Source organism: Salarias fasciatus, chromosome 13 (genome assembly GCF_902148845.1).
Source record: "Salarias fasciatus chromosome 13, fSalaFa1.1, whole genome shotgun sequence".
NCBI lineage: Eukaryota > Metazoa > Chordata > Actinopteri > Blenniiformes > Blenniidae > Salarias > Salarias fasciatus.
Window position 1 is genome coordinate 3,588,590 of NC_043757.1, and position 26,940 is coordinate 3,615,529.

At 45.1% G+C, this 26,940-nt stretch overlaps 1 protein-coding gene and 1 long non-coding RNA gene across 2 annotated transcripts in view; both read right to left on the bottom strand.

Annotated features, from left to right (window-relative positions):
- Positions 1 to 2,860, bottom strand: part of LOC115399812 (uncharacterized) — a 38,280-nt gene extending 35,420 nt beyond the window's left edge. The window contains exon 1 of the long non-coding RNA XR_003932732.1: positions 2,767 to 2,860. This is a non-coding gene — a long non-coding RNA (uncharacterized LOC115399812). The remainder of the gene's footprint in view (positions 1 to 2,766) is intronic.
- The window catches only part of nrg3a (neuregulin 3a), a 381,203-nt gene that overhangs the window by 327,812 nt on the left and 26,451 nt on the right, over positions 1 to 26,940 (bottom strand). The window lies entirely within an intron of this gene.

A 26,940-nucleotide genomic window follows, 5' to 3' on the forward strand; every position in this document is an offset into this window, starting at 1 on the left:
CTGTGATAATTTAGAGTCACATATTCACATTAAAGTGTGTTTTTGGATTGAAAATTATTTTCTTTTGGGACAAAACCCAAGGAAAAAAGACACAGGGCCACACAGAGAGGCTCACAAGTCGTTGGAATAATCCTGGAGAGGCGAGAAAATCCAACCTGACAGCAGTGTGCAGCTAATTCATGACCGGATTAAGCTACTAAATTTTCCTTCATAATGCAGAAACACAATCATAAATAGCAGAACAAGAAATACGTCATGTCAGAAACCCAAACGGGCAGAATAAACAGCTGTTTGTGTTTGTGTTGGGTTTTCAGTCAGGTAAGCAGAAGCAGCGAGGGGACTCACAGCGAATCGGCCGGGAGAGTTATGTCACCTGACAGCAATGGCGTCACGACGCACGTACACATAAACGCACATACAGCAGCGCGGCGTCGCACACACCACTGTAATTGAAGGCTGGTCATGGAGTGAGAAATGGTCCCAGAGTGAGCCGGGCTGAGGGGTGAGGCCGGGTGTCCGGGCTCCGCAGGCCTCAGCAGTAATTAAGACGGGAACCCTCGGGCCTTCACACCCCATCGGGGGAGGGGAGGGGGTGGGGTGAGCCCGCTGTCCTGCTCTCAGATCAGTACAGCATGACTCACAACATCCCCTCGTCTCTGAAACGCACCTTTCTGCTCTCAGCAGCTCTTCTTTATTCCCCCCTGGAATCCATAACACTTAACATTCTTTCGTGTCATATCCAGCGCAGTATGGCCGACACTCCAGCGCCGATTTCTTCAGATCGAAAGCGGGGCTCAACGGTCTCTGCTCCATTAACACCAATTTCTGCTGAGTGCTAGTGGAACAATTGGACTTTCACCCACTTTTAAAACCATTAGTTGTGGCATATAGCGTAATTTCCCGGGCTGTCGTCGAGTGACACGGCAGCGTGTCGGCGCTGGGAGCAACTTTAGCGTTTAAGGTGTATTATTAGACATGGCAATACACAGAAGCACTTTCAGCACACGGGTACAACTCAGGCTTCGGAGCAGATGTTGCATAAAACCTGTCCAGTTCTGCTTGCGTCGTTATTTTGGTCCCCAAGCGACGTGCATGCGATGAAAAATGGGCAAAGCGTTCCTGTAGCACGGATCCAGGAGGACGGTGCCTCGTATCCTCGTATCGTTCGTATTCTTCGCAGATATACTTACATTTGCACATTTTTTCGTCTGTAAATTTTATGTGTATCTGTGTGTATCTTCGTCTTGGTACAATCATGAACATAAAATTGAAGACAATGAAATCTATCTTGGGGAAACGTCTGACTCCCTGCACATTTTAAGGATGGATCTGCAGCCATGAAAATATAAAAGCGGGGGTCTGCATCCAGTGACATCCATTCGTTCCACGTCTCATCTCCCGAAGGAGAGCGCCGTCTGGATCACCTCATGCAGATGGTGCACGGTCAAAACACCGTAAACAGCCTCTAATACGGCTGGCATCCTGCGCGCCTTTTCCTTTGCTCCAATTTGGGTTTTTTTTTAATAAGCTCCCTGCATCCTTCCAACTTAAGTGATCCTCTCTCCTCTTGATAAGAGAAAGCGGAGAGTCCGGGCAGAGGAGCGCCGCGCTTGTCCATCTGCTGAGAGATAATTATTAAATTACCAGGCCGTTCAGGGTATTTAATGTTTCATGGCCAGCCATTAGCATCCAAGCCTGCAGGAGAAGGTTGGGAAAAGCTAGCGTACCGCACGCTGGCAGCGTGTCGAACAATATGGGAAGATGGGGGATTGAGAGGAGAGAGAGAGAGAGGAGGGAGAGGCAGCGAGGAAGGAGGCCAGCGAGGATGAAGACATAGATGACCTAGATAACGACGCCTCGCACGTTTCCTCTCCTCCTCTGCAAGCTCCTTCTTCACGTCCACGTGCTTTTCGTCATGTTGTTCCAGCTCTTCCTCCTCCTCCTCCTCCTCCTCCTCCTCCTCCGTGCAATACCTTTTCGCCTCTGCCTCCCTCCATCCTTTGTTTTTTGGAATGAGTAGAAGTGGAAACGGCGTGGTCTCACGAAATAGGACATCACAGCAGTCTGGCTGCACGTGGCAGCGCATCGAGAAATACCTGCACGCTGCTGTTGCCCAGGGAGGAGAGGAGCATGCTGGGACTGGAGTGGTGGTGGGAGAGGTGATTCACAGACGACCACGGGGTCGCTAACGTACGCTCGGCCATTACAGTGGATCTATCTCACGGCTGCTGGGAGGAGCGAGAACCTGGCTTCGATATGCAGCCCGACTTTGAGCAGTCGTCACACATGAACTCACAGAACACACTTCAAGCTGAATCGGCTTGACAAGTCCATCCGAAGTTGCAGCTCCTTCATCCCCAGACTCTCCTCATGCAATAATGATGGACGGAGCCAGAATTTTAAATCTGGGCTGAGTTTTTGCCTTCATGTGTGAACTTTTTCTGCTTGGCGCCCCGGTTCGTCCCGGCGCCGCTGCCAGCCGAGGTCGAGAGGCCGCAGCCTCTCACAGTATCAATCAGCACAGCCGTGACTTCCTTCAGCTTAAGGCTTAAGCCTTTGCCTTTCAGATTAACGTGTGTGTTAATACGTGAGCCGCGTCCGTTAGCCCGATGGCGCGTCGCCGCGCCGCGGCCGCCGTCACCTCGGCTGTGAGGACGGGACACGGAGAATCATCCTGCGGTGATTCACCGTCTGATATCTTCCAATAAGTATGAATAGATCCTCTTATCGCGGGGAGTCAGTTTGCCTCGAGGAGTAGATGAATACAAGACAAAATGTCTCACCAAGCAGTAAAATCTTGAAATTAGAGTAAAAGATCCCTCCCAAGCTTCAAAACAAAGTCATAAAGCTTAAAGATGAGAGGCTGCAGGCACACACAGGCCTGATAATAAAAACAGGAGCACACCTCAGAAATCTTTTGAACGTACTCTGTCTGACCCGTTAAAGCTGCATCCAAGCGTCTTTTCCTCTTTCATTCACTCCAGATCATTTCTTGACCTTTTCACATTTAGATCTCCGGGATCACGACCTTGTTCACCAATGACTTTCGAAAACCAATCAACATTGTGTTCATTTTCCTGGTTTTCCTTCTGTCCTGCTTCGAGCACATGAGGGTCGCCAACATCCCCCCGCTGTCCCGGGGAGGTGTTGATCACGCCTGAACTGGATCCTCTCAGAGTGGAAGCTTGACTGGATGGTCGAGCTTCTGACACGTCGAAGACCCGCCGCGGAGAAAATCTCATTCCTGCCGCTTTTATCTTATCATGACAACAAGTTCATGACCGGGGTGAAGGCGGGGATGTGGATCAGTGACAGTTGTTCCTTATCGCTCAGCTGCTTCCTGAAAACAACAGTCCCGTACAGGTCGAACACGCAGCTGATCTCTAAATCTCTCCTCCCATAAATCAAAAGACCTCCTTCAGAAGGCGTTTCTTCTTCATGTGACGGCTGCTTGTAGTTTGGCAAAAGCTACAAGGTGGGAAAGAAACCAGAATATCTTTCACCACGATGAGAGTAATATGATGAGACTTTCACCCACTGCGACGCAGAGCGTCGGACAGCGTGCACTGCGTAGAGCACCTCTACAGCAGGACGGTGGAAACAATGTAGAACTCGAGATCGTTGGCAGAGTGTCTGGTCTGTCGACACGTTCTGTTCACAGTGTCCGAGGTTCAATGATTTCCCAGCATATTGTGTGAAAATAACACTTGAAAGTGTGTGGATGATGGAATTAACAGCTCCGGGAACATCCGTTTGCAGCAGGGTGGCTGTTTGAACCGCTGGAGGTTGTGGACTCTGACCTCTGATAGATTACAGAGCGTGTAATCCATAACCTCCCCAACAGATTGTGAACCAAAGTCGGGCCTAAATCGTATTACTGCCATTTGGGTTTTGTGATCGCGAGCGTCGGCACAGATCCCGTCCAGCACTTTTAACCCAAAGAAATCTGATTAAACATGGTGATGAAATGAAATATAGCATGTCGTTTAAAACAGAACAAGCTGGACAACCTCCAGGTATCAAAGTACCGAGTGAAAAGACGGTCGATCCTTTGTCTCTGCCCCGCATGTCTGACGGCGTCGATGGACCTGAGTGAGCGACTTCTAGAGAAAACACCAGGAATTCCATCGAAAACTTTTATCTTTGAGGTGGAAACAGGAAGTCTCTGTGTTCAATCAATACCGAAGCAAGTCGATGTGTGTTCGCAGCAGCTGCTGAATCATCCAGGTGAAAACAAGCAAAGTTAAAGGATGGAAGGAGAAACTTTGGACATTTTTCATCATGCATAAGAAGGGGAAAAAAAAAAAAGCAATTATTTGATTGTAAAATATGCACGCTCTGTGTGTGTGTGTGTGTGTGTGATGGCAGTGCAGCCAGACGCTTGGTTGCTCAGGCAAGCAAAGAAACACTGAAATGTGAATTAAGTGCATATACCCTGCAAATAAACATAAACACAGCTGTTTGCAGCTTTTAGGTTTGTGTGCAGGAGACGATATTTGTTCAGACTGATAAAAACAGGTTTTCATGCTTCTAATGAAACGTTTCAGTGTGTGTGTGTGTGTGTGTGTGTGTGTGTGTGTGTGTGTGTGCTGGTTTCCTGTGAGGTCTGTGCCTCCGCTGCAGACAGCTTCTCAGCTGCGCTGCCATTGTAATTATTATTTACTGATTTGTAATTGCTTGTGGAGTCTCACAGGGCAGCGTGTAATCACACTCATTCCCCCTATAAAGTAATTGTTTCTGTTCAAACCAGGGCTGACTACTGGCTATACTGGGAGTGTGTTCTCCACCAACCCTGCTGCTGCTGAATTCATTTCCATTTATCTTCCAGAGTGTTCTGCAGTCGGCGTTCTGACACAGCGACGGAAACCTTCATTAAAACCTGACTAACTTGCAGAGGACTGGGGAGTTTTTGTTTTTAGATTTCGTTCGTTTTGGAAGGTTGTCAGAGCGACTGTTGTCTCACTCATTCATTATTAAAAATCAATATGATTTGAAGGCCGAAACAAGCCGAGACCGACTTTACATGAATATTTAAAGAAACAAGAACCTTGACCTTCAGCAGCTGTAACCGCCACTTTGTAAGATATGAGAGAGTCTGAGTCACTGCAAACTCTGGACACACACTGAAACCAAAGGGCCAAAGAAACTTTTCAGGTCTCTATGCAAAAGGTGCATAACTTCTTTTTGCATTTGGGTTCAGCTCATTTACTTGCTTTATTATTTTTTTTAAATTACATGATTTATTCAATAATTGATTAATTTTTACACATTAATTCTCTGTCACCTCATCTGCTCATGATCAGTACCAGTCTTTACTTGTCATTGATAACAGTCAGAAGGTCTTTAAATGTCGTCTTATCTATCAGTCTGTACTTCTTTTTCTTATCCCAGCTTCTTTGTGTTTCTTTGTCTTTCTTTACAATCTGCCTGAATTGATTTCACTTGCATTAAAACACTCCGTGTCGTCTGACTGACGCATGAATCAGCAGAAGTCTGGACGTCAACCTGAACACAGAGGCGGAATATTAAAACTCCAGTCTCTAAATTGATCATTCGAGCAAAACTGAATTCTTTCCTTTGTGAAATCTGAATTCATGCATCCAATTAAGCAGTCAGTGAGTGTGCATGCTGAGTCTGTTTTTCTATCCTCTATTATTTTAAAATTACCCTCAGCAGTTTGATAAAACTCTCAAACTCCCTGAACAATATACACTAAGGCCCGTTTCTTCGTCTTGTGGTTGGTCTAAAGTCAAATCTACTGGGACCCGGCGCTCCACGTGACTCTTCTCCGGCTCCCATTTCCAGGACTGCAAAAAAAATGAAGGTTTCCGGTAAACACGACCCAGACGGCAATTGCATTTCATCCAAAACGCATCTGGCGAATGAGATTAGTGTACGAATGTGTTTTGCAGGAGATGCGGTGAAGTTCAGACTTCATATATTTGAAATTGCAAGTACATTTCCCTTCGCTTCAGGAATTATTAATGCTGATTTATCTCTGAACGGAAACTGTCCAGTCCTCAAAAAAAGAGAGAAAGGGCACAGCAGCTGCTGAACATAATTACTGGACTGTAGTTGTTAAGAAAGAGACAGAAGGAAATAGATGGGGGGAGGGGAAAAAAAAGAGAAAACAGCCAATGAGCAGGAGAAAAATGCCCTATAATGGCCTGTCAGCAAATGCTAAAGGATGGCTATTAGCGAAACACCACTTTGCAACTTCATCAATATTTCACCAGCATGTCAAAGCCTCAGCACCAGGCTCCCTCTCTCCACATCTCCTCTTTCTTCCTCTTTCCCCTCACTGGAGGAAGAACGGAGGGAAAGCTAACCAAGAGGGTAAACAGGCCAGCGCCTTCAGACGCTTGGTTGAATCCGTCTTTCTACATGCGTGCAAACGTTTTTTTGCAAAAAAGAAGAGAGAAATAAATAAATTCTACTATTTGCAGGATGTTCTTTTAGCCTTGTTTCGCCTGAGGCCGGCCTCCCGTGACTCAGTCTTGACCAGCCCTCTGAGTCGCCCATGCCTCCTCCCAAACTGTGTGCCTTCATGTTGTAAACAAAACTAAATCCTCTCTGCTCGTTGCTTCTTCACTCCCCCAATTCTGGCACTTCGCTGTACATCGGCGACACATAATCTCTCCCCGGCTTGTTTTTTGGGTGTCTTATATTCGTAAACTCCATCGATTGGCCTCCAGCCGCCTCGGTCCTCGGCTGCCCCGGGTGAATGAGAGAAATTACCTGCGACGCCGAACAAATTAAACAGTCATTTTCCCCGAGCCGGAGCCGAGCGGGGAGCAAATCCAGATTTTCTGGCTGGGGAAGGGGATACGAGTCCTCTTCCTCCTCTTCCTCAGAGGACAGATAAACAGCCCCCCCTCCCTCCCCGGCGGCGGGCCTTAGCTGTATTAACGACAGCTTGTCTCGCAGGGATTGGGGATAAAAGCGTCAATCCCCTCTAATTGGTCACACCTATGCTGAGAGGGACGTGGCAGGTATTATTCAATAGGCAGGGGGCCTCTCATCAAGTCAAATTATTGAAGGGACTGAGCTCGTTCAGTGTGGCAGAGACGGGATTAATCGCGGCTTTTCATGGGGATAAACACACCTCACACACACGTGTGTGTGGACTGACTTTCCAAGGCGTGAAGATGCATGAAAACAAACAAATTACATAGAAACGTACACAGAAGGTGTCGTGGTCAGCATGCAGGCCTCTCTGGGTCGAGAACAAGAAAGTTCCATGGATGGATGGAGGGATGGATCCCTGAAGTATTCGGCTTGCAGATTTAAAATAAAATAATAAAAATAACCATGCATAGCAGTAATCCTCTGCTTCAATCAGTATCAGCATCCTATTTTTCCTTCTCCATATTTTCCTCATCAATCACTGTGATTGAATTTGATTGTTTTTTTCTAGTTCACACACATTTGCAGCATAACTCATCTGATTTCTGTATTTTATTCTTGCGGCATGTTGCTGCAGACTCCAGGCTTTACTGGTGAATATGCAAATATTTTCTGGTTTGACGCCAACAAGAGAGCAGTGTTCATTAAATCTTTCATCATGGCCGACTAAACACGGACTTTAAACGGCAGCAGAGTCTGCGACAAGTCGAGCTACCTTCATTACAAACGAACATTTCCATTCCTTGTAGATTTTGAGATGAATTGCACCGAGTCTCCAAAAGCCCCCGAAGAAAAGATATTAATATCCATACTGGAAGGAGCTTTTGCAGAGATGTAATGCAAATCTTCATGCATGTCAAGTCGAGCGCTGATTTCTACCAGGATTTCACAAGTCACAAATGTAGAAGGTAAATAATGAATGCACGACTTATAAAGATGAGCACGAGAGATCAGTCCAGTTGATGCAAGAATTATTGCATTTAAACTGGAGCAGATTTATCATCATGGCCAGAAACTGAAATCAGATCTTCGAATATTGTTCGTTTTGGTGTCACAGATTCATATTATTAAAAAAAAAAAAAAAAACAACACCCCCCCCCCATATATTCCTGTAGTACTTATGCATAATTCATGATTTCATACTGATGTTTTTTTTTGCATAACATACAGCGTCACGTGATGCGATGTAAAAACATGCAACTCGTACACAGATTCTGAAGAAGTATAGAAAGATGAAGGGTTGTATCACTTATTAAAGGATTAAAAAGGTTACAAACAACAGTTATGATGTGCTTGTGACTGGATGCATGACAATGTGCTTGTTCACATGTGCTTAACGTGAAAAAGTGAGGTCTTTTTGCAGAAAATACAAATAGAGTATACTGAAGTCAGATAGTCAGTGAGGCATGAGGTCTAAATATTCAATTTAATAACAATTTCAGGATTAAAATACTGTGATTTAATAAAGACAGCTCATGTTCGATACTGTAACGGCTGCTCAACAACAAATCCAACCTTAAAATGTGTGGTATCTCTGCATTGGCCCACTAACAGCTGAACTTCAGCACCAGGCCGGGTGGACAGCTCCCTGCCCCGGTCAGTGGACGGCTGGTGGAGCTTCAGCACATTGGACAGCTCCCGAAATGCTGCAGAACGCCACAGCTGGCTTCGCTCCCCTCTACAAGACACCGGAGCGGCAATCTTTAGCTAGCAAATCGCACTGATATGACATCCAAGCGGATGTGACTTGACTCGTCAAGAAATGGCGTGACGCCGTAAGGGATGCAACTGCTGCCAACACGCTGTACAAGAGTACAGTGGGGGGGGGGGAAAAGTCAGTTTCACCAGGATTGAATTCTTTCAAGTGACCTGCTTTGCTGAAAAACTACAGTGGACAGGGTTTTTAAAAAGCCTTCAGTAAATGTTTGCTCCAACAAGCACCAATATCAGGTCAACATTATCTGATTACAATAGATTTTATAGACCAGGCATCATTTTCACTTGAAATGTTGCCATGGAAACGGGTCCTTAATGAAAGCTAACCTCATTTTAACATAAGTACATGTCGAGGTATCCCAAAGGTGTCTTTCAGTGTGAATTCTTTTAACATATAAAGATATCTGACCCTGAACTGAGGATTATATCTTAATGGAAGGGAAACCAGATGATCTTCAGAATTACCTGCTTCTCCGATTCAATTTAATGATCGTTCTAAACTCAAAGCACCGGCAAATATAGTCTTATTCCACTTGTCCATATATATTGTTTCACTCAGCTGATTACCGGTGGAACGCTGTAAGTGGCAAAATTATGGTTGCCAATGTCATCATCCCAGCACTCAACCTGCCAATCACTCTGCCAATCAGGAGCGGTCCTGAAGTGTTGGCAGCTGTGCTTTGCAGAGATTGATGAAGCAAATGGCTCGGAGCATGTTCTGGCTGATTCACTCATCGAGCACGTTCTCACCGCTTCAGCTGCACGTTCACTGATTCTCAAACACACCATGTGAAGAGCAATCTCTGTATTGCTCAAGGACACTTCAGCTGAGTGAGATGTGGCTTGAAACCACCAACCGGCTCTTAACAGAAACACAGGCGTCACTTGAAGAGTGGAACTTTTTGAAAATGGGGGAAAACGCAACCTGATTGTGTTTGCGCACGGTGGCTGTGTGGCGAGTTCTTCTGCACATGCTCAGTAGGTCGTAAGAGCAATCAACCGTCTCTTGTGTTCGTACAAATGTCTGTGTATTCAACATTGTTATTGTTTACAGTGTATACTTCTCTGCACGTGCATGTGCGTTTCATTCAAAATAAAACAACCAACAGCAACCACTAGTGGTTCAACGTGAGAACTACACCGTTTTCAAAACTTGGGAAATGACAATGCAAAAAAGATGTTTTCACTTGAAACGTTGTCATGTAAACCTGAGTCTCAGTCGTCTGAGTAGCATGAATAATGAACAAACAACATGCCCAAACGGCTGCTGGATTAAAAGATGTTTTGACATTTCCCCCCCTCAGGTAGAGGAAGGAAAATGTTGTATTATCTGAAATGAAGAATGAACTCTCACGAGACCGTCTCTGCTATTCCACTCATTTCAATAAGTTTTTGTCCTGATAAACAAGTCTGAAAAAAACAAAACACCTATGGAATTGGGCGTGCGGATATATTTTGCTGAAGACAACTTAATTAAGTTTAGGGGAAATGTACGAGACGAGACACAATAACAGAGGGAGAATTAAAATGATCTGAGGTGTGTGAGGAGCACCGTCGTAAAATGAAAGTAAGAGGGAAGAGGAGAGCGAGAGGCTGGATGGATGTGGGAGGTGGAGGAGAGGCGGAGCGGCGCCTCGACCTTGAGGAGCTGTCAGGAGCAGGGAGGGCTGGCGAGGAGCGGAGGACGAGGCCAGAGAGCTGCTTTACCGGCCGTCGAAACAAAGCCCGCTCGCTCTCCTGACAACATCGAGTCGACCCCTCCCCGCCCCCTGCCATCACCCTCCAACGGCAGCTCACACACAAACCCGGCAGCTCCTCGTATTTCCAAGTTTATACCTCCCTCTTCATCTCCTCTTATCCGGCCTGAGTAATGTTGGAAGGGCTCCAACAACAGTAACAGTTCTGGAAGCAGAATTACAGTGAACGTCGAGGCGCACGGTGCAACTGTAAAAGAACAAAATGCTTTTTCTTCTTAGACTTCTTTTCTTTTCTGTGAACTGAATCCCAATAACCCTCCTTCCTGTCTCTGTCCCGAAAAACAGCAATATTTCCTACAATCCCTGAGAGATGAAAGGACGAGGATTAAAAACACATTCCAGGATCTTTGGATTGCTCATATATCTCCTCATATCTGACTTTTCAAATCAATTCTCTACCTATAAAACACTGTCAGTTTTCTGATGAGTCATTATGCAGAAGGACGAGTCCTCAATCTGGATCCGGCTCAAATGTCTTGTAGAATTTCTAAGCCCCGCCTCCACCATTAGGACACAGTGTAGAAATACACACTGACATGGAATCAAATAAAGTAAAATATTGCCCCAGTAACCTTTAATTTAAACTTGATGTTTTTCCTCTGTTGTGGCACCAAGTATGATGAAACTGTCCATATCTTCGGAAGAAAAACGAACATAAAACTGAACAGAATGGCATCCAGTTTCTGAACACTGGGAAATTGTAAACACGTTTAGAAGCATTTTGTTGTGAAGCCGCTGGATCACCTCTGAGTCCTGCCATGTAAGGTGAAGAGCACAAACTAACAACGTGTCTTTGTGTGCACGTGTGTTTTTATTTGTATGCATGCTCAACCCCACACACACACACACACACACACACACACACACACACACACACACACACACACACACACACGCTGTTTCACACAGCATTGCATAATTATGCCCCACTGAGCAAATGATGTGAAAGAAATTACATAAGCAGCGGATTAACCTCGCCGTGCCACACTTGGCTCTCGGATGGGAAAAGCTACTCGGTATGGGTTCTGTTGAATGAAGGAAAGATAAACATGATGTCTTTTTTTTTTACATTTTACTCTCTGCTTAATGCTATATTTGTGGGTCGTTGAAATGAGTGGGTTTTTTGTCTTTTTAAGTTAATTTCAGAGGAGGCTCATTATCCACAAAGAGCCCAAAGAAGCAGCTTGATGCTCAAACCAGCTGAGAGCAGCTGAAACCGTCTGCTTATAGGAGTTAAAGACGCGCAGCCAGACTGTCAGCAGTGGTAACGTTACAACGTTTTAGCAAGGCAGCAATCTGAAGGGTGTGTGTGTGATGAGCAGAGTGAGAAACTCCTCCTCCTCCTCTCTCCCCGCTGCCAGCGACATGACATTCACCACTTCACGCCACAGTTCGCACGCTGCAGTCGGTCTTTGTGGGCCGACCCTCTCTGCTCTCAGGCCCTCTTACAGCCTCCATTAGCATTTTTATCTGAATGAGGAGGTGGTACACTCCCCACACACACACACACGCACACACATACTCCAACCAGATAGATATTCATGCCAATGCCTACGAACATGTCAAACGGACACGAGGTGTGAATTTGTTAATGCATGAATGAGTTCATCATCCACTTTGTTTCAGGGATGTTTGTGGTTTGTATCTTTTGAAAAGTGGTCTGTGAATATATACTCTCTATAAAGATGCAAGATGGAAAATCAATGGTCATGAAACCAAAAAGTAGAACGTGACAAAACGCTGCACAGGGAGAACATGCAAACTCCGTGCAGAAAGCCTCCTCTGACTGCACTCTGACCGAGCGCTCTGAACCTTTCCAGGCTCATTCTGAGGCACTTCCTCTTGTCGCAGTGACAGAGTATCACACTCTATTCCTCGAACGGCGTCGGCTCATCATTCCATCCATCACCCAGATAACCCTTCACGCTCAGTTTTATTCCCTCGCGCGCTCTTTCTCCAGGGAAACACTTCCGCAAATAGAGTTCCTGAGTGGAGAGGAAAAAGGGCCGTTTGGAAGGCCAAGCAGGAGAAGATGTAGTTTGCATGTTTTACCTGTGCTATGTGAGTTAGGTGTGTCTGGGGAGACCGGTTCTCGGTCTGTCCAGCTCCAGCTCCCTGCAGCAGCGTATCAGATCCTTACAGAAGACAGATCACGACTCACACCCTCCATTCCTCTTTATTTATTCTCCGATTTAGAAAAACAAACTCTGTGTTCTTACATTATCTGAGAGCGCACCTAATTTTCTGCATTTGTTTATCATCCCTGCTGATGCCGAGCAGAGCATGTTTGATTTATTGCATAAGTGAAAACTCGAGGCAACGAATCCACTATCGAAGAATCAAATGAACCAAAAACCTTTTCATTCAGAGCAGATTAATGTCCGATGCTCGTCTCACATATAAGGAAGCGCCGGACGCGACGCTTTCCTGACTCTCCTCCATCTCGTGAGGCTCGCATGTCGGAGGAAAATCATTCACGGTGGAATAATTCAAAGGCAAAAATAGAATCTCATTTTCAATCTGACGTGCAGGTTCCCTTCTTTTTTTGAAGTGGAATGAAGGAACCTTTAGAGTCAAGTGTGTGTCTTCAGCAGGAGCGCCGTCTGAATCAATCTTCATCTCCTCCTGCACTGAAGATGTATGATTGCAAAAGTGGGATTTCACTGTGGAGGAAGGAGGATTCTCCCGACTGCTCCAGTTCTTTGTGGCTGAAAGCAATAGCCTACAATATTTCATTAATTAACTCTTCAATTTTTCACCAATGCGCTCCAAACTTCTCCTTTACTCATCGCCAAGAGACTCCTCTAGTGCAGCGCGCCGATTAACTATTAAAGAAATTAACTCAGCTAATGAAATAAAATAACTCTCCTTCCACGGCACCAGAGCAGATGAATGGAGATCTATGCATTATTCCATAAATGGCAATTAAATAATGATAAGTAATTAAATGATGCTGGTAATGTTATTTAAATATAAATAATGTATGCACCACTCTCCTTATTGGAAAAAAAAATACGCCAAACTTTGCAGTAACTGCAGTAATGAAATTAACCTCAGAATATAATGTGTGCAGTAAAAACAAGGATAGTGTTATGAAAAAAAAAACAAAGTGAGCGTGTTCTCTGCTGGAGTTAAGTGCAGGATTGAGCTCAAACTGCAATGTAATATAAGCCATCATCTGCCCTGGATTATGTTTTTTTTCCTTTTTTCTTGATGATAACACACCTTCTGTACTTATCTGCTGCGGCTTTGGAGAGAAAAGAGAGAATCATGGAAAGTTATGCAGTTTCGAGCAGTGACGTTTTGTGTAAATGAAGCTTAAGTCATGTAAAAACTTCATTTGAATACTCTGATTTAGCACAGTTTACGCAGGATCTTAATAAATCCGGAAAGCAAACCGGATCCCAGACTTCAGGCTCCGCCCCGGACAAGTCAGCAGACCGATCCTCCAGGCTCAAGCTGCGATTGTCTCCCATCTCCTGATAATTTAACACATTTTAATCATGGAAAATGAGCATTTCAGTGGCGTGCACAAGTTAGTCTGCGCTCTCCGCTTCTCCTCCGCCGTGTTCCACCTCCAGGCCACTCAGTCAGGAAAATCTCCCAACTCCTTTGAAGGTTTTGCTTTCGCCCGCCCAGAGCGGGAGATGAGAACGGGGCTTTGGCATTTTGCGAAAATCTATCTATGCCAGACAAAGTTTGTGAACATCAAATAGGTATTCAGACACTAATGCACTGTCAAAACACATTCCGGCAGGAAAACACGCAGCGCTCGGCGCGTCCTGAGCTGCACTGCTGCACGGCTCCTCGGTGAAGCTCTGCGGGAGGAAAACATCCCTCTCAGAGGCGTCTTGGAGAAACGTCCGACCTTCTGACGTTAAATCCGCTCGTAATTTGTGATTCTTGAGAGATTTGACACATTTGGTGAAAAAAAGGACTAAACTAGTTTTTTATTTTTATAAATAGTTGGCTGCTATTCCACTGTGCAAATCTTATTTATTGACAAAGTGAAAAAAATCCATCTCAAGGCTCACACTTCAAGTGAGTGTGTGTGTGTGTGTGTGTGTGTGTGTGTGTGTGTGTGTGTGTGTGTGTGTGTGTGTGTGTGTTGCAGTGATGTAGCATTTGTGGGAAACTGGGAAAGTTCCAAATTCGTGAACGCAACAACCTACTAAGAAAGTGGGAGGTTACTTAACACGCACACACACACACACACACACACACACACACACACACACACACACACACACACACACACACACACACACACACACACACACACACACACACACACACACACGTTCTAAATGAGGAGATATGCGATATTCTTAACTGGCACGCCGGCAACGCTGCTGAGTGGGAACTGCTCTCCTCGTCTATTAAAGAAACACTTCGGTCAACACTTTGACCTCAGTTAAAAAAAAAACGGTTCAAACTTTGTCCTGCATTCTTGTATAACATAAATGTGTTTTTTTTTTACATTTTCCATTGGAAAAACTCATCAGGTTTTTATTGGTAAATGTTGAAAATGCATTTCTGCTCCTGTTAAATGCTGTGGCTGAGCACGTCTTTCACCGTTTCTGCCATTTCATTGTAAACAGACATCACTTTTTAAATATTGCTGTGTAAACGTGAAACGTTTCCGAAATGAAAAGTAAAAAACAAAACTTTCTCTTTTGAAACATCGTGGAAATGGACGCCTCAGTGTGGAGAATTTCTGGCATGCCAGAAAGATTGTGTTGCAGCTATAAACGGGTCAATATCAAAGAGAATTCCTCTCCTCTGCAGGATTTTTTCCATTTATTTTGGGGAAATGATAAAGTAAATGAAGTGGAGGGTTGAAATATTTCTATACTATTAATACAATCATGAAAAAAGAAAAACGTGTATGGAAATCACTGCAGTTCGATTTATTTTCTCCTATACATTCCATAAGCTGTTAATAATATATTATGCCGTGAAAACATCAAGAAGTTCCACATTCATCCGAAAATGACTCGTTGGCGTGAGACAAAGCTTGTGTGGGATGAAAGATGACGGTGCTGAGGGGGAATAATGTGATCTGATCTCATCTTCACACACTTTCAAAAACTCCTGGAGGAATATAATAATGAAAACTCTGGAAGTGGTCAGACGTGGCCTGTGTTCGTCTGCTGTGCTGAACGTTATCGACGAGAAGCAGCAGCTTGATGAAATGTACGAGGTGCGAGCGGGGAGCGGGGAGTCGGAAGGAGGGAGGGGTCGATGTTAGTTGTTTGTTGTTGACATGTGATCAGCTCAGAGGTAGGTTCATCCCCAGTGGAAACGGCCTGAACACTGGGTAAGACTACAAACCAGATGCAGTCATATATAATTAATATAAGGTATACTGCTGCAGCTGCTATACGGCGCCGCTCGCTTCCAGTAAGGCCTGTGGCTGCAGTGTACTGCTGTGAAATGTTTCTGATGAACTCTCCTATAAACATGAACGGAGAAGTTAGCTGGACTACTGACCAGGCTGGTCGCATCGGGGATCTTTCATGCAGCATTAGACCCGATACTGGTATCGTTATCACTGCATCCCCACTAGAGATGAACAGTTTCCAGAAAACAAGTGAACAAATAAGAGCTGCGGCGCTGGCTGCTTGTTGGGTTCTTGCTCACCAGCAGCAAACAGGAGCCGCTCTTCCTGCCTGCTTAGCACTCCTGGCAAACGGCGCCTATTGACTGTACTTCGTACCTCTTGGCGGAGTCTCTCGCTCTCAGAAGGAGCTCCAGTGCAGTTGGGAGCGTGGAGGCTTCTTTTTATGTCTTTCTCTAAAATCTCTGTGGGTTGCTGTGCTCTTGGCGAGGCCTTGCCAGGGATGAGGATGTATTAGTCACACACATGTTGCTCTCTCATACCTCTGAATTGACTCCAGTGAGCTAAAGAGAATAAGGCTGAGAATACTGAGAGGCGTGTGAGGGCCATCAGGCTCACACTTAACACACAGACAGGATTTTATCCACTAATATCATTAGCAAAATGATGGCGGATGTGAAATGTAGACTGACGGATAGTCTGGTAAACAAATCAATAAGAGACTCTATAGATCAGCTGTGAGATAGTGAACCTGTAATGGTAAACAATAAACAACGCTATGTAAATGGGTGCTTAGTGCAAGTTAGTCCACAGAAAGTTTCAGGAGAAAAACTTTTTTGAAACAGACTCAAGTCGGTCAAGTATGGTGTAAAAGGCGTATCCCACTGGCCTGGAGACCAGGCGACCACCTGGTGAGACGCAAACCGATTTCTGGTCTCCAGAGAAACACGCCTCTAAGCCAAGACAGAGCCGCCCGTCCATCACAGATCGGACGCAGAGCACCAGTGACATAACCTTGCATAGCAGATGGGCCTGCCTGATTCAGTTCCTAAATCCTGCAGATCCCATCTTGTAGTGGTCCATAGACCAATGATTTCATGCTGTTAAAATTTTGCCGGCCCAATCAGGGGAAAGAGGCGGGAGCTGCGGGAGGAGCGGAAGTGACGACATGACGTGACGACAGCGGGAAGCACCCAAAAGTTTGAAAACAATGGCAGCATGCGAAGCGATCTCCGTGGACACGGCAATATCTGCAGTTTTATAAGAAAGCGACTCAATTTCTTCTTTGAAAGAGGAGCACAGAACATCACTTCAAGTCTTTTTGTCAGGAAACGACGTCTCCTGCTTCTCAGCAGCAGCGCACTAAACTCCGTCACACCGTGGCTTGATGCGGATTGGTCTGTGGTGAGTGTGTCGCGTGTCAATCAGAACGGTCGTCCAATCTTCTTCTTCTTTGGTTCGAACGGTCGTCCAGTCGCCGGCTACGGATTGTTTTGAAGGTCCCGCCTCTGTAATCAAATCGGAAGAGCGGCTACCCAGATGGACTTGTGAAATATTTCAGTGGCGGACATATGAAACTGTCCATCTGGCGTGTCAGGTTACCAGTGACACACACGAACCAGACAAATGTTTCTGGACTGAATCCATTCCTGCACAGAGGGAACAAGCGCCAGGCTCCATTACTGCACTGCGAGGTGAGACTGCAGACCGCCATCCCGTATGACCCTAAAAAAAACTTTACATGTCACATTTCAGTGACTTTGACTGTTTATACATTACCGACAAGTTCATGAAGGACAAAGTAGCCCTCCGTCAGGAGAAAGGAAACCACTTCCCATAAAATACTGAGTTCATTTACTAATATGCTCTTTATTGGCTCATAAAGGAGGCATGACTTTGCATATAGGCGCTGTGAAGTTTTTCCATCACCGCTTTACAGCCGCGCTGATTGTTGATGTTCCCCAGAGCACCGAGGGTGGCTGCGGTTCTACTTCGCCACACTCTACGGTCATGCCTGCTTGAGCTAATTTATTTGAGACGAGCGCAGTGGGAGTGGAGGAGTGAGGTGGCTCTGTCACATCACAGCGAACCGGAGGAGGCTGACGACTCAGGTTATGTAAAGCTTGTACACTGCGAGAGGATCAGCCGCTTTTTTAAAGGCCCGCACGAGGAAATGTGAAACGCAAGGCTTGTTTTGCTGCTTTTCAGCCTCATATCACATTTTCATGAGTCACCTGTGAAGTGGGTCTGGATATGAAACAATGGGACCCGGAGCACGGTGGAGAAAGTGTCCAATTCACCGAATGAAGATGCTCCTGAACGCAACGTTATCGCAACTCAAGGGAAACTGGCACAAGCTGCCGGCTCAGCCGCGGGAGAACACAGCGCTCTAACAGCATCGCACAAAGGAGAGAAAACAACATTTGAACTCAGCAGGTGATTTTTGATTGGGTGTAATCAGGAGTTATCTTTAGGAGCATGTGCTCCCTTCGGATTGTGCTTCATAACTTCAACACAGTCATGGACGCAGGATGTTGTGGTGCGTTTCACAGGGGAGGCGGAACACATTCATCGACTCAACAGACCCTAAAAAAACCCTCATAATCCCAACACTGAAATCCTAGTCCGGAATCATGTGAAGGATGCAGAGTGCGATTAACACTCATTACTAGAGGGAACAAATAGGATCTTCAGCTAACAGGTTAGGAGGCTGGTTGCTTTTGGAAGCTTGATCTGGTGGAATAACCTGCTCTGAAGCTCAGGGTTCAGTTCAGTTCAGGTCGGGGGTCACAAACATATCAGATCCTTCCTAACTCACCTGGAACCAATTAAAATTGGTGAGACTTTAAAGTTTGTGTAACACTCGGTTCTGCTGGCAAATTAGCCTTAATCACTGTTAAACAGAAACAGATTTCATAATTTTTCTGATTAAAAAAAAAAAAAAATCAACAGAACAGGAGACGAGTCAACCAGAGGTCAGATCCCCCATAAGCCCCCAACAAATCCCACCCTGGCTGGATCGCAGTTACACTTGTGAGGACAGAAATTCAATTCAGTGGAATTTTGAGCAGTGAATTCCACGATAGTTGTTGGTTTGATTTCCATTTTCGACCCAAGTGTCCTCTAGCAAGACTCTGAACCTCATGTTTCTCCTCACGGTGAGTTGCATATGGCAGCATGCTGTGAGCGCCGGAGCAGGAAAAGGTAAAGTCCGTTTAGCTTCACAGCGTCCGACGTTTATTCAACCTCAACTCAACCATACAGACTCAGCCTAATCTCACGTCAACAAAACAGGCAGATAAATAAATACAGACGGATCCAGGTCTCCATAATGGTAGGAAACACACCACGCACACACACACGCACACACACACACACACACACACACACACACACACACACACACACACACACACACACACACACACACACACACACACACACACACACACACACACACACACACACACACACACACACACACACCTTTGTGCCTTTCATTCTGGCACCTTCACTTTGGCTTTAAGTTATCCTGTCTGCCCTGTAACTGTTATCGCTCACAAAATGGGAAAACATCCCTCCAGCGCATGCTGTCATTGTGGGAGGGCAGAAACGCTCCAACACTTGTTACTAAAATGTACAAAAAAAATATGAGAAGGAATGGAAGGAAAGTCGCTGAGGTCAAAACTGCAGGAAGGAAAAGAAAAACGATTTTTTTTTAAAACCTTCTCAGCGGAACATTGAGTGAGATCTGGTCTGGTAGGTGGCAGTAAAGCACCTTCTACTGGCTGCCAACCTCGATCACACCAAAGAAGACAAACAAGGAGGAAAATAAAGAACTACTTGCCTGAAAGCAACATTGAAATAGAGACAGGCACGCGGAGCGCTATTTATTGCAATAGAAATTGTAAGAAACACTTTCCCACTTGAAAATGAGCCAGTTCAAGAAAGTAAAAATATATGCTCTGCCGCTTTTTTCAAGCCTGCAACGTTCACTTGGGTTATTTATCCTCACAGCAGACATCTTCTTTGCGTAGCGTGGAGGTTTTTTGTCATGTAGATGCGGTGGAGTTGTCAGCCTCAGCATGTGCTTTATTCAGCTCAGTCCACGCTCAGACTGAAAAGAGGCCTAATCAGGAGGCTGGAACATCTGCCAGGTGATCCAGGGACTTCGTATCTGCCTTTTATCTTCATGTAGTCAGAGATTATGAATTGTTTCCCGGGTTCAAATCTCCTCTCGCTCCACTGAAAACACAGCAGAAATGCCAGGGTTGCTTTTTATGTAACTTCGCGGGCCGAATCTGACAGAAGTGATGGGCTGTGGAGCCCGCAAGATGTTTTACACCCCATAAATCCTGGACATTTGGACAGTTAGGCCACGGCTGAATCCTGCAGGGAGGCGGGGAGATTTGTGTGTTGTGTTTCCTCACCCTGGGAGCCGGGAGACATGATAAATGGTCCTGTGAGAACAAACTGAGTCCAAATACATCAAAAGACCACACCGGCATGTGCACACCAGCACACACAGACGCAGAGATCCGGCTGCGTCGACCGGGCGCGGCAGAAAGCGGAGCCGCCCTCCGGCTGCGGCGTAAGAGACGGGGTTGATGTGACTGACACGCTCGATTGTGACTGATAAAACTTTTAAATGGTCCTCTGGCATCATCAACAAAACCAGTCGTTTGGTTCACGAGACATGTCTTTTAACAGTCCTGAATTTGATTGATGAACCTGCAGCCGGCTCGCCTCGTCGCTGCTCACTCAGCCACATTGCCATCAATCTCAATAGCAGACAATTGTTAAGATAACCTCAGTCGGCCGCTGGACTGTGACTGAAATTAACTCCAAATCCATACAGAAGGGCGAGAACGAGAAAATCACAAACTCATTTCACTGTCCTGCTCCCACTGACATTTGTCCATCCAACCATCCATCCATCCACAAATCCATCCATGTACGTAACTATCCATCCTTCCATCCATCTAACACCCGTCCATCCATCCATCCATTCATCCATCCATCTAACATCCATCCTTCCATCAAGCCAGCACAAATCTAACCATCCATCTATCCATCTAACTATCCTTCCATCTAACCATCATTCCATCCATCCATCCATTCATCAATCTAACCATGCATCATCCATCCATCTATCCATCTAATCACTCATCCTTCCTTCAAGCTAACCACAAATCTAACCATCCATCCATCAATCCATCCAACCATCTAAACTTCCATCCATCCAGCCATCCATCGATCCATCCATTAATCTGTCAGTCTTACCATCCATTCATCCATCTAACCATCAGTCCATCAATCCATCCCTCCATCTATCCATCCATCTTACCATCCATTCATCCATCTAACCATCCGTCCATCAATCTAACCATCTATCCATTCATAAATCTATCCATCTTTTCATCCATCCATCCATCAATCCATCATCCACCTTCTATTCCACTTTAATCCTCATCAGATCACTCGGTGCTGCAGAGTTCACAGCAGACTTTGGATTGAGGCCTTGTTTTACACAACAACGTCTTCAAGTGAAAACGGATCCATTTCAGAGCTTGGCGTCGTGGAACATGCAACTTTTTGCAAACAGATGGAACTTTTCGAAAACACTGCCATTCATGTTCTCTCCTGGGCCTCGGTTCTTCTGTAGTTGAGAGTCGGAAACAAACTGATGGAATTGAGGATAAACTACATGTATGCTCTGTCCGTGGAAATCTTTCACTTTTCTGAAAAGTAAATTTCAGAAGAAAAAAAAAACACTTGATGCACTGTCATGTAAACAGGACCTAAGAAGAAATTCCTCGTGTTTTTGCATACTTGTTGAATTTGTGGGTCATCTGATGACAGTGACATGGTACCATGAAGTTAAACAAGTTAACATACATAAAAATGTGTAAAAGCCTCCCTGTGACTAAAGATCTATGTCCCATCATACAGAGACGGGATATCGTGACGTTATTATCTCAATCAATGGGTCTCTTTCTCTCCAAATCACAATTTTCTACTGTTTAGTTCATTTTTACTGTGGATCCAATTAAATAACATCCACAAATAAATAAGTATTGGAGCAATTAGACTCTAAAAAGCATCTATATTTCTGTATTTTTGCTGAGAGATAAGATATGCCCAGAGGGGTTGAACTGAATGCCTCCAGTTTGGTATCTTTTCATACACGAGGCTCTCTCAGGGTACTGTGTGTCTTAAAGAGGCCTAAAAGCCTTAAAGTTGTCATAATATTTAATTCAAAAATGTACACCACATTTCCCCTGTGCATCTCAAATAAATAAATAAACCGGTGAGTGCTTACTGACGAAAATGCTGCACCAAGTTGTTCAAAGATGCTAAAAATACGGCTGTTTTCCGAGCCCAAAAATACAAATTGGGACTGCGAATACATGCTTTTTCTCGCTAATTGAGACCCTGCAGATCTGCCCTATTTGCCCAAATGAAGACTTAAGACTGGCGATTGTACAGGAAGTGACAAACCGATACATCAGGGGAAAATACAAATTATCTCAAGCAGCAAGCGATCGCTCCATCCAGGGGGGAGAAAGGAGGGGGAGGTTAGCAGCCGCGCTTCAGAACCGGTGGATCTCTCGTCCCTCAGGTTTTTCTTGCTCGCAGAGCAGCCAGGCTCACAACACAACTGTGCGTTTTACTGATGCATTAGTGATTAGACGGGGCAGCTGTAATGCAATGTTAATAAGTGATGAACGTCTGCGCTGGCTCACAAACACGGCCGCATTTCTTCATCAGCGTCTTGCTCTTCCGCCACACATCACTTTCATTTCACGACAGTCATACTTTTTGTGAACTCTTAAGATACATACATGCATTATGATATCCATTATTTCTCGCGATGCTTTTATTCCCGGGTGATGTGTTGATCCCAGACGGCTTTCTAATGCCAGCTCGTGATGGGCGTGATGCATGCTGATGACTTCTCAGCAATCAGCCGCAGCCATTAACATCCGTCTTATTGTTGCTTCTGTCATTAGAAGACTTAATAATTAAGAAATACAGATGAGATGAGAGTCGCGGTCAGAAGTTTACCGGGTGGAAACCGTTGCCGCTGACAGCAATATTTTCTTTGTCTCACGGGAAATAAATGCGCTCTCTCCTTCAAGATGGCTGAGTTCTGACGTGTTTCTCTTTAAAGTGGTCAAAGTGCACGAAAACTCGGTGCGCCTGAGCCTCAACCTCTGGGGTGTTGGACTGAGGCCCTTCTAGATGAAATCCTGGCACCGTTTATGCTCATCGGTGATCTTACATCGGACAGTGAAAGCAGTCAGTCTCCCGGTCGTGGTCAGAAATTTCACGATCGTAATCTCATTAGACCGTACAGTCGAACTGCTGCGTCTTGTAGGCAGCAGGAAGTGACACCATCGCTAAAGCAAGACAGAAAGCTGTTACGTACCACCACCGGCGAACAGACCAAGGTTAGTACTCGTGTTAGTACAATAAAGAGGTATCGGTACATCCTGAGTCGATACCTCTGGCTTGGTGGAGTCAGTTTTACAGCTCATATAATCTTCATTGCAGTGTCGCAAAGCAACACGGAGCCTCTGACACCAATCGCTTATTTGTTTATGGTAGTTTTGTTGCTTTAACATTCTTTCCTGCAGAATCCTGGAGTTTCTGTCGCCCTCGTTCTGCTCCACTTGCTGTAGATCTGATGCTCTTGATGAGACCCACTCATCTCCCAGACTCCCTCATCCAACTCACAACTAGTTTATACAACTTCCAGCCATGACCTGCATTCTTTTTAATCTGCATTTCTGTATATCTCCTTAAGATTTACAGGTGCAGGAGCCACCACTGGAGCAGTCTTCTCCTTGGTATTCAATGTCCTCTGGCTTCAAATCAGTATTTTTTTGGTTGTGGAATAAAACCGGAGTATCTAGAGAAAATTCACATGTTCAGGGAGAACGAGACTCCAAGACCTGAACCTGTACATGCAGTGAACATGTAGTGAACATGCAGCTGACTGCAAATGGCTCCATCAGTCTGTGGCTGTTCACAGTGCTCTTAGGAATGGAAAACAGTATAAATGTAAACGGAGCTGCTGTGCCCTCATTTAAACTCCATTCAAATCAAAAGCAAGGCCCAGATAGAAAATGAAAGTGTTTTAAGATCTTAAATGTTGATCATGCAGAGACCAGAGGAAGGCTTTTACCCCATGAGCTCAAATTCAAAAGCAGCCCAGCCCCCCCGAAAACATTTTTTTTTTTTACTTAATCATCCCATTGATCTTCAGCTCAGAGATATTTTTGAAAAACAGGCAGAGAGACGAGATCGAGTTGGATTTAACTTTTGGTTTGCATTTTCATTTTCAAAAAAAAATATCTCAGAAGATGTTAAATTGTTGAAAGCGTTGACTAACGATGCGGGAAATCAACTCCGTGTATGATTGATTTCAGTCAGTCGAGTATTCCTTACCGATAGTTGTAAAAATGTGTGTGTGTGTGTGTGTGTGTGTGATGGACAGACACTGATCTCTTGATGGACATGCAGCTTTCCTACCATCATCTCTCAATAAGGTGCTTCTGGAGACAGCGAGTGCACGGAGAGCAGAGGTCAGGAAGCGAATGAAGCTTCCAGGAAACAGCCGTCTGTCTGTCTGTTTCAGTTCTTCCCACTGGGCTGTTCTCTCTTCCATCACAGCTCTGCTCTACCTGCCGTGTTTCTCTGATGTCTACATAACAATACATCCGCCACGCCTTCTCCACGGCGGTGTGTGTGTGTGTGTGTACTTGTACAGCTATATGTTGTGAGGACCTTTTGTGAGGACATTGGGTTTTTAACCTTACAAGTGAGGACAATTTTTGGAAAGTGAGGAAATTTTGGCCGGTCCTCACTATTCGACAGACCTTTTTTGGCCTTTTTGAGGGTTAAGACTTGATTTTTGGTTTAGAGTTACAATTAGGTTTAGGTTAGGTTTAGGGTATGGGTTAGGATTAGGCATAAGTTTTTGATGGTTAGGTTAGAGTGAGGGGCTAGGAAATGCATTATGTCAATGACTGTCCTCACAACATATAGCTGTACAAACGTGTGTGTGTGTGTGTGTGTGTGTGTGTGTGTGTGTGTGTGTGTGTGTGTGTGTGCGTGCCTCTGTAAGATGAAGGTATTGTAATCATGATCAGGAAATCGAACCCAAACAGTGGACTTTGTGATCGCTGCATGCAGGGTGAACTCATTCTAGAGTTTTTATCAGAACATAGTTTGATCCCCGCTGATATGTGAACAGCAGTTGTGTGTGGTTTCAACGTTAAGATTAAAGCCATTCCAACCCATTTAAACTTGGAAAACATTAAGATACTTATGATCTTTGAGCATATATTACAGCAGACGTTATCGTAAATTGCTTTTAATGCATGCGGTGAAGGTGAAGCTAAAGTAGCTCTTTATCGATCCTGAGTCCACAGATCTGGATTAGTTAAGGCCCTTCAACCTAACACGGGGACTTGAAATGTACTGGAGGTATCAATCCCCTCTGCACAGAGCTGACAGCTGCAGGACGGATGTATGTCCTAAAAAATACGCCACTGTCACCTCACACACTCAACCTGCCTCCTTCTGACTGAGAGCAACCGTAGAAACCTCCACGGGGCTTCTGACCATGCTGTGAGGGGCTCCTGGTCCATTATGACCCTGCATTTGCAAAGACAATTCTTTTTTTTTTTTTTTTTTTAAGACAAACAAAACAAATAGGAAACTAGAAATTCGGTGTATTAAATTAAACTTGTAAAAACTGAATGTAGAAACTATACAACCACCTTAAATACATGTCTCATCTCAGCAAGAAGTCACAAATGTAGCCAGATCTTCATGTAGCCTTGACAGACCAAATGTAAAACTCCCTCAATCTACAAGCGGGGTTAATGTACAGAAACCAGCACACCAGCACGTCTACAGCTGGCTACAGCAGAGCACTATTTAAAACAAACGCATCTGAGCCACCAGAGCAACTGAAGGGGAAAAAAAGCATGCAGAAATGTGCAGAGAGGGTGTTCAGACTCCAGATGTTCAAGTGCAGGACTTGATTTGCTCATGGACAGGTTGGGGTGGCAAAAGCCTGGGGGCGGAGCTTCACCAGCCTCTGATTTCAGGGCCGTCGGCGAGCAGCAAACACACAATCACATCTGGCTCCACAAGACGGGCGCTACTGTAAGATGCTTTTTTTTCTCTGCATTTGAATTGCCCAGAGGATAATACTGTGTGTGTATGTGTGTATGTGCCTGAAGGCCCATGGTGCAGATGTGTGTGTGTGTGTGTGTGTGTGTGTGTGTGTGTGTGTGTGTGTGTGTGTGTGGGGAGGGGAGATGTGAGGCAGAGGAACAGATGTGCTCCGCTGGGGATCTCCTCTCGGTTTTGATCGGCTCCGGCTCTGCTGAGGCAAGTGGCCGCTAATGTTAAGCCTCTTAGTGCCGATTCAAATGACACTGGGCCGGAGCTTCTGGCCCCCGGCGCACCGACATGTGCACACACGTGCGCGCGTGTGCAGCCGCAAACAAATCCCAACAATGACAGGGAGGAAGACTGAAAACGCAAATGCTGACGTGAAGAATCCAGAAGTTATTTGAAATGTATTTGATGTTTTGCAGCGAGTTCCTCGCACTCTCCCTCCATCGCTGCAATATGCTGCAGACAGATGCTCCTGATCAGGTAAGACGGAGCAGATCAGGATCTGATCTGACATCAGCCGCTGATGGTTTGCTAACATGGATTAAGGGAGATTCAGAAGATGCAGCTTTCAGTGTGTGGATTTAGATGGGATGTGATGATATAGTTATATAAGTCATGCATGATTCAAACGATGAGTGCAGAGTCTTAGAAACTACTTTAGGAATCAATATGGAGGCAGCATGAATGATAACTGGAGATAAGAATGGAATATTAATTTCTCTGTGGCTTGTCAGAATGGACCTCTTCACATTTTCAATTTCAGAATTACTGGATTGGTTTGATGACGAGGCAGGGCTTTTCTCCCTCTTCTTCTTCTTCTTCTTGGAAACAGGTCTGACAGAGTCGAGGTCATATCATATCTGGGTTGGAACTTTGAATTCCTTGACCTTTACTGCTAGAATTATGCATGTTTTTACACCCTGACAGCATGGCTTGTTCTCTTTGAAACTTTTCACTATTTGCGTTAGGTTTGGTGGCCCAGCTCCCAGCCTCTGGAGGGCTGGATTTGGCCCATGGGCC